Consider the following 6,084-nt stretch of genomic DNA (forward strand, 5'->3'; position numbering starts at 1 on the left):
CCCACGCCTCACCCTCAAGCCATCTCGCTTCTTGGTTTAGAGGGTAGGGTCCAGGTCCCAAATATTTGTTTTAGCCCTTTCCTGCCCTGATTCCAGTGTGTAGCTGGAACTGAGGGTCGCTGCCCTGAAGAGCAAGAATAGCAAAGCCTTTGAAACCAGCCAGCTTGAGATTTGAGTCTGGACTGTGCCCGTGTAATGATGGGCAGGCCACTTAACCTTGGTCTCTAGGGAACGGTCACTGTTCTTAACATGCTTCTTCACCAATACCCTGATGCAAGACAATAACATTCTATTCTCAGCCCTTGGGTTTCCAGGACAGGGCCCAGTCCCAATTGAGGGCTTTGTTTATGATCCAGACCGGAACCAATCAGAGCCTTCCAAATGCCTGGCCATTCAGGGCCTGGGTGAGGGCTTCGCTTAGTATCCAGAATTGAGCAATCAGAGCCTTCCAAACTTCTGGCCCTCAGATTGGGCCAGGGCTGGGCACACGATCCAAGTCATTTTGCTAGGCCCATTGAGAAAGAGGCAACTTTTCACAGGGTGGAGGTGGGGATCTAGTGTGAAGAAAACCTGAGCGTGAACCCCACAGAGAAAAACAGGTCCCACCATGTGTAGATCATCTGAGTCCTAACTATAGCTTTCCATGGAACCAGCTCTACTTATGGACTTTTCAGTTACATGAGCCAATAAGCTCCCCTTTTATTCTTAAACCAAGTTTGAGTTGTGGTTTCTATCCCTTGCCACCAAAAAGTCCTAATTCACTCTGTGAACTTCATCTATAAAATGAGCCTAATGCCTACTTTCAGACTTAAGTGAGGTTTGAATTATAAGTCAAATTCTGGGGGGATTGGATGTGCTCCATACATATTTTTAAACTGTAAATACGAGAAGCAAAGGCTAAGTACAAAATGCTGTTTTTAAGGACTACCACGCCCTGCTACCAGCACCCTCCCCATAACATTTATCTCCCCAGCTGGCTCTTGCTAACCAGATGTAAACACAAGGAACAGCACAGAACAAGGCCATATATTTCCGAGCTGCTGACAGATGGCAGTGAAAATACTCAAGCAGATTGTAGCATTGGGTGGCAGGAGGCACACACACACCCAGATTGGTTTACTTTCTGCCTCCTTCCCAGGCACACACATTGGGCCTGATTTCTGATTACACCCCCCCACCGCCCCCTGCAACGTTCCCACGTTTCCGGTGCCTCGGCCACCCAAATTCAAGGTGAGAATGTTTCCTTCCAGAGTACAGAGCACTGTGCACGCTAGGAGATCTCCTCATATCCATTATTATTCCATTCATACTTAGAGTCACACTGGGGTAAGTAGGGACAGTTACTCACATTTACCACGAGAAAATATACACTCAGAGCGGGCAGCTGATACAAACAAGGTCATGTGGCGGCAGGAGGATGGCTGGGAGAAGCCAGTACCCAGCCTAACAGCTCAGCAGTTTCAAACTGCACACACTCAGGCCTCACTGTCCGAGGCATGCACAGGGACACCCTGGGGAGGCCGTGGGCTTTCTCCAGACACACACTTAACTCCACTTTCAGAGGGCCCACAGCACGCTGTGCCTTTAAATACATCACGTTTTCCTCTCCATTTTAAAGAAAGTGATGCTGAGGTTCAGAGAAATAGGTAACTTGGATCGGTTTCCACAAGAAGTTGCAGAGCCACGAGTGGAACCCAGGTCTCTGACACCAAAGCCCACCTGCTCCTGCTGCCACAGGAGCCAGCATGATCTGGCTGGAGAAGGATGTCCATTCAGACCAAAGTGCCTTCTAACCAACACACAGGTGCTGGCTTATGTCACCCCTCCCCCTGCCCAGGAGGCCTTACTAGGTAGGTCCCGAGTCAGGGCCCCGAGCCCTTCCCTGGGTGCTCTGGGCCCCACTGATGAGGAAAGTGGGGCAGGAAGAGCGGCTGGCACGCAGCTTGGACTCAGGCAATCAGAAAATGGCCTCTTCTTGGCTCTGGACAAGATTCAAAAGGCATTCTGGGGTTTATTCCCAGGAGAAATACAGCTGATTTCAGGTCAGGACATTGAAAATAGAGAGGAAGTGTCTTTTTTAAAATCTGAAGCCTTCAGAAACTTCACCTTAAGCTTCCCAAATTCAACCAATATGTGAAGATCCAGAGTATCTTTTTTTTTTTTTCCTCCCCTAAGCTAGGATGGCCAGGACTGCCCTCCCCAGTTTCCTCACAGAGGGGCCCAGCAGTGGGGGACAGGAGGGGTCCCCTCTTCTGCAGCTCTTTTCCCTGGACAAGTCACAGTTAAGAGTGGGTGCTGGGTGTGTGTGGGGAGCTGTGTGTGTGGCAGGAGAGGATGAGGACACACACCCACTGCACACAGTCTTAGAGCATCAGCCGTGGGCTTCCTGCTGGCTCCCTCCAGGAGCTTTGTAAGAGCAGGGGTTTCCCTGGTTGCTTCCCGCATCTGAAGACACAGTGCCTGCTGTAAAGTCGGCACATCCCTCTTCCTGTCCCCAAACCTGATGGCCCAATGCAGGCACTTTTTCTCCTGAGTAGTCCTCAGCTCTGCCCATTTCTCCACTGTCAAGCCACCTGCGTGCTCCACACCGCTAACCTGGGCTCCACAGCCCCTAACAACGGCTTCCACTCCTACCTGCTGAGGTCCATCTGTGTGTGTGTGTGTGTGTGTGTGTGTGTGTGTGTGCACGTGCGTGCGTGTGTGTGTGTGTGTGTGTGTGTGTGTGCCTGGGCTCCACAGCCCCTAACAACGGCTTCCACTCCTACCTGCTGAGGTCCGTCTGTGTGTGTGTGTGTGTTTTCATTTTTTAAGAGAGCAGGGAAAGGAGGGAGAAAAACGATGTGCAAGAGAAACGTCAATCAGATGCCTCTCACACACCAACTGGAGACTTGGCCCACAACCCAGACATGTGCCCTGAAAGGGAATTGAACCTGTGAACGGATCCACTCAGCCACACCAGCCAGGGCCATCTGCATCTCTTACGAGCACACCTGAGATGGCTTTTAGAGCCCACTTGGATAATCCAGGAAAATCTCTGCATCTCAAGATCGTTAATGCAATCACGCTTGCAAAACTGTCAGCTTACGAGGTCAAAAGGTTCCAGGGAGGCCACCATTCAGCTCACGACGCAGTGAGGCTCACAGAGCGGCAGGCGCATTGCTACTCACCACAGGATGGGGTGTTAGGGACGCAGAGACAGGGAGGCATCAGGAGCAACTCAGCCATGTTGGAAAGGACCACTGAGGAGCTCCAACACTCAGGAGAGGCACCAGAAAGGGTGACTTCACCAAGATCCAGTCTTCACTTGCTACTGCTGTCACGGTGAGGAGGGCAGATGAGCCCAGATGCTTCCCTGCAGGGGAAAGCAGTTTGACTAGGCTCCAACATCCCCCTAGGGAACAGAGATCTATTCCCAGTGGGAATCTATTCGCCACTATTAAGCACTCCAGAGGGAACTTAGTCCTTACTGGTCACAGGTGGCCGACACTGAGCCTTTCTAAAGCTGCCTTCTTTGGCCACATACTGGGGACAATGGTTGGAGCCTAAGGAAGCAGCAGACACAGCTGAGCCTGGAGCGCTGAACCTGATCTCCGTGAGAGTGGCAGGGGCGTCGGGAACGGTGGAAATGCACACCCAGGAGGCCCCAGCTATTTGACAAATAGGGGACTGACCCTTTCCCCTCCTCCTGTTGCCTCTGCGGGTGACACAGGCATCCTAGATCTCAGGAATGAGCTTCCTCCAGGGAACCCCCAACTCTGCCACCGCGCTGCCTGCCCTCCAGGGCCCACCTGAGTGTCCTCAAACTACAGGGTGGGGGTGACTGTTGCCCCAGCGCTTCCCCCACACCCCTCCCAGAGAAGCTGAGCAGGGGGCCAGGCAGGCTGGGGCTTCAGGGCCTTGTGGATGGACATCTATTCTCAGGTGAGGGTGCCCTGCAGAGAGGCACAGGGAACGCTGGAGAATGAAGAGGGCACAGGGCCAGGCCCAAAGGAAGCAGGGACCCTGACGGCCATTAATGTCAGGCTCTGGAACTTGTATGAAGAAAGTTGAGGGGCACTCACCTTCTTCTCCTTGGTTGACCAGCCCAGTTCCCCAAGGTGGGGATGGAGGTGGCCAGAACCAGAGACTGATGCTTTGTCTAGCATCTGACTGAAGAGTCCACGTGCCAGAGTTGTAAGGACCCTAGTATGAGGACGAGATACAGGCATGTTCGTCGTCGGCAGCCGTCCGTCTCGAGAGACGATGGTGTAGCTTCTTAAGAGTCTATCTGCACCGCCGAGAATGGCTGTGCAGTCCGACTCGGGAGTGACATCGTATCTGTCTCCTCCCGTGTTGAATCGACATCTTGCGATGACGCTGAAGCTACAGAGCCTGGGCAGGGTGATATGGAGGGTCTGCTGTTGCCCATGCAGCAGACCCCCCCTCTCTTCGCAGCTGAAGGGTCCAAGGGAAAGACGGAGTCAATACAGCTTGGTTTCAGGTGCGCCGCAGGAGTTGCCGGTGTTGACTACAACGTCAAACCGCCTTAGGGACTCCAGCTCCGGATTTTCTGTCGGGGTTTACTCCTTTAGCCTTTCCCCTGAAGAGGTATGCCGCAAGGCAGCGGAACAGGCATGTTAGAAGAGTACCTATTGCTGTGTAACAAGTTACCCCAGAAGAATGGTTTAAAATATACCTTCAGAAGTGGCTTTGCTTCATGGTTCAGGTTCAGGGTCTCAGTCAGGATGTCGGCAGGGGCTGCAGGACTCCCACGGATGTCTGCAGGGGACCTCCCCACGAGCGCTCCTCCTCAGCGCTGCTTGCCTGTCAGCTGCCCCCCAAACAGGTGACCCGAGAGAGGTGGGAGCTGTGGTGTTTTATAACCCACCCTCAGAGTCCCAGTGCTGTTTGCCCACATTCTGTTCATTAGAAACAAGTCACTGTGATCCATGCTCAAGGGATCGGAATTAGGGCCCTAAATTGCAGCAAAGAATTTGTGGACATATTTTTTTAAGCTTTTATTTATTTTCAGAGCAAGGGGAAGGGAAGGAGAAAGAGAGGGAGAGAAACATTGCTGTAAGAGAAAAGTCAGTCGGATGCTCCTTGCACTTCCCCAACCAGGGGCCTGGCCCACGACCTGAGCATGTGCCCTGACAGGCAATGGAGCCAGCGACCCTTCAATCCACTGAGCCACACCAGCCAGGTCTGTGGACATATTTTAAAGCGACCCTTGCATATGGGTCTTCACTCTGCTGCGCTAACCACACGCTCATCGTTTGATTCAGCTAAGGGAGGCACCTGGCTGCCTGGAGCTCTGATGCTCAGAAACAGAAGCATTTTGCATTAAAAGCATTTTTAAGGCAATGGCAGCCATGGGAAATTAGACGGGAAGAGAGGTTCCTGAGGGCAAAACAAATACAGTTAAGATCTGCCGACAGCCTGACATCTAAGCCAGGGCCCAGCGAGGGCCCAGCGATTCCCCCGTGAGGCAGATCTTGCATGAAGCGTCCTTGAACGAGGCAGTCAGCAGAGCTCCCGGTGGGCGGATGAAAACGAGTTCCAGGCTCCAGTGCTGTCCCTGGCTCAACACACAACAGCTGTGACTGCACCACGCTCAAGGCTCTGGGGGCGTTGCGACTCTGGAGCGCCAGTGAGCAAAAGGGGACGCCTGGCTGCTGAGAAATACCCCACAAGAGGGAAGGAAAAGGAATGTCTGACGTGTGAGGCACGCACGTTCTTTGAGTGGAGGACATGGAGACCTGTAATGACTTTTTTTGGGGGGGGGGATTTCTCAGAGAAGCAAGAAAATAGGCATTTCTCCTAGCTGGAGATACACTCCTCCTCTGTCTCAGAAGATCACCCCCTTAGGGCAGCCAGTGAGTAGCGGGAGGGGTGGCACGGGCCAGCTGGTGCCGCCCGGAGCAGCCAGCTATGACCTGTCACCCTTGCAGAGACCGCTCGGCCACAGTGAATCAGGCAAGGAAAAGAGGAATGTGTCCACGCCAAACATGTGCACATACATACATGTACATATGTAAAATACTTTAACCCTGACCTTAACTTTGTCACTATAAATGTTGCTATGTATTTATTTACTCACAACTC

This window comes from Furipterus horrens, unplaced genomic scaffold, assembly GCF_987537825.1.
Source record: "Furipterus horrens unplaced genomic scaffold, mFurHor1.1.pri manual_scaffold_11, whole genome shotgun sequence".
NCBI lineage: Eukaryota > Metazoa > Chordata > Mammalia > Chiroptera > Furipteridae > Furipterus > Furipterus horrens.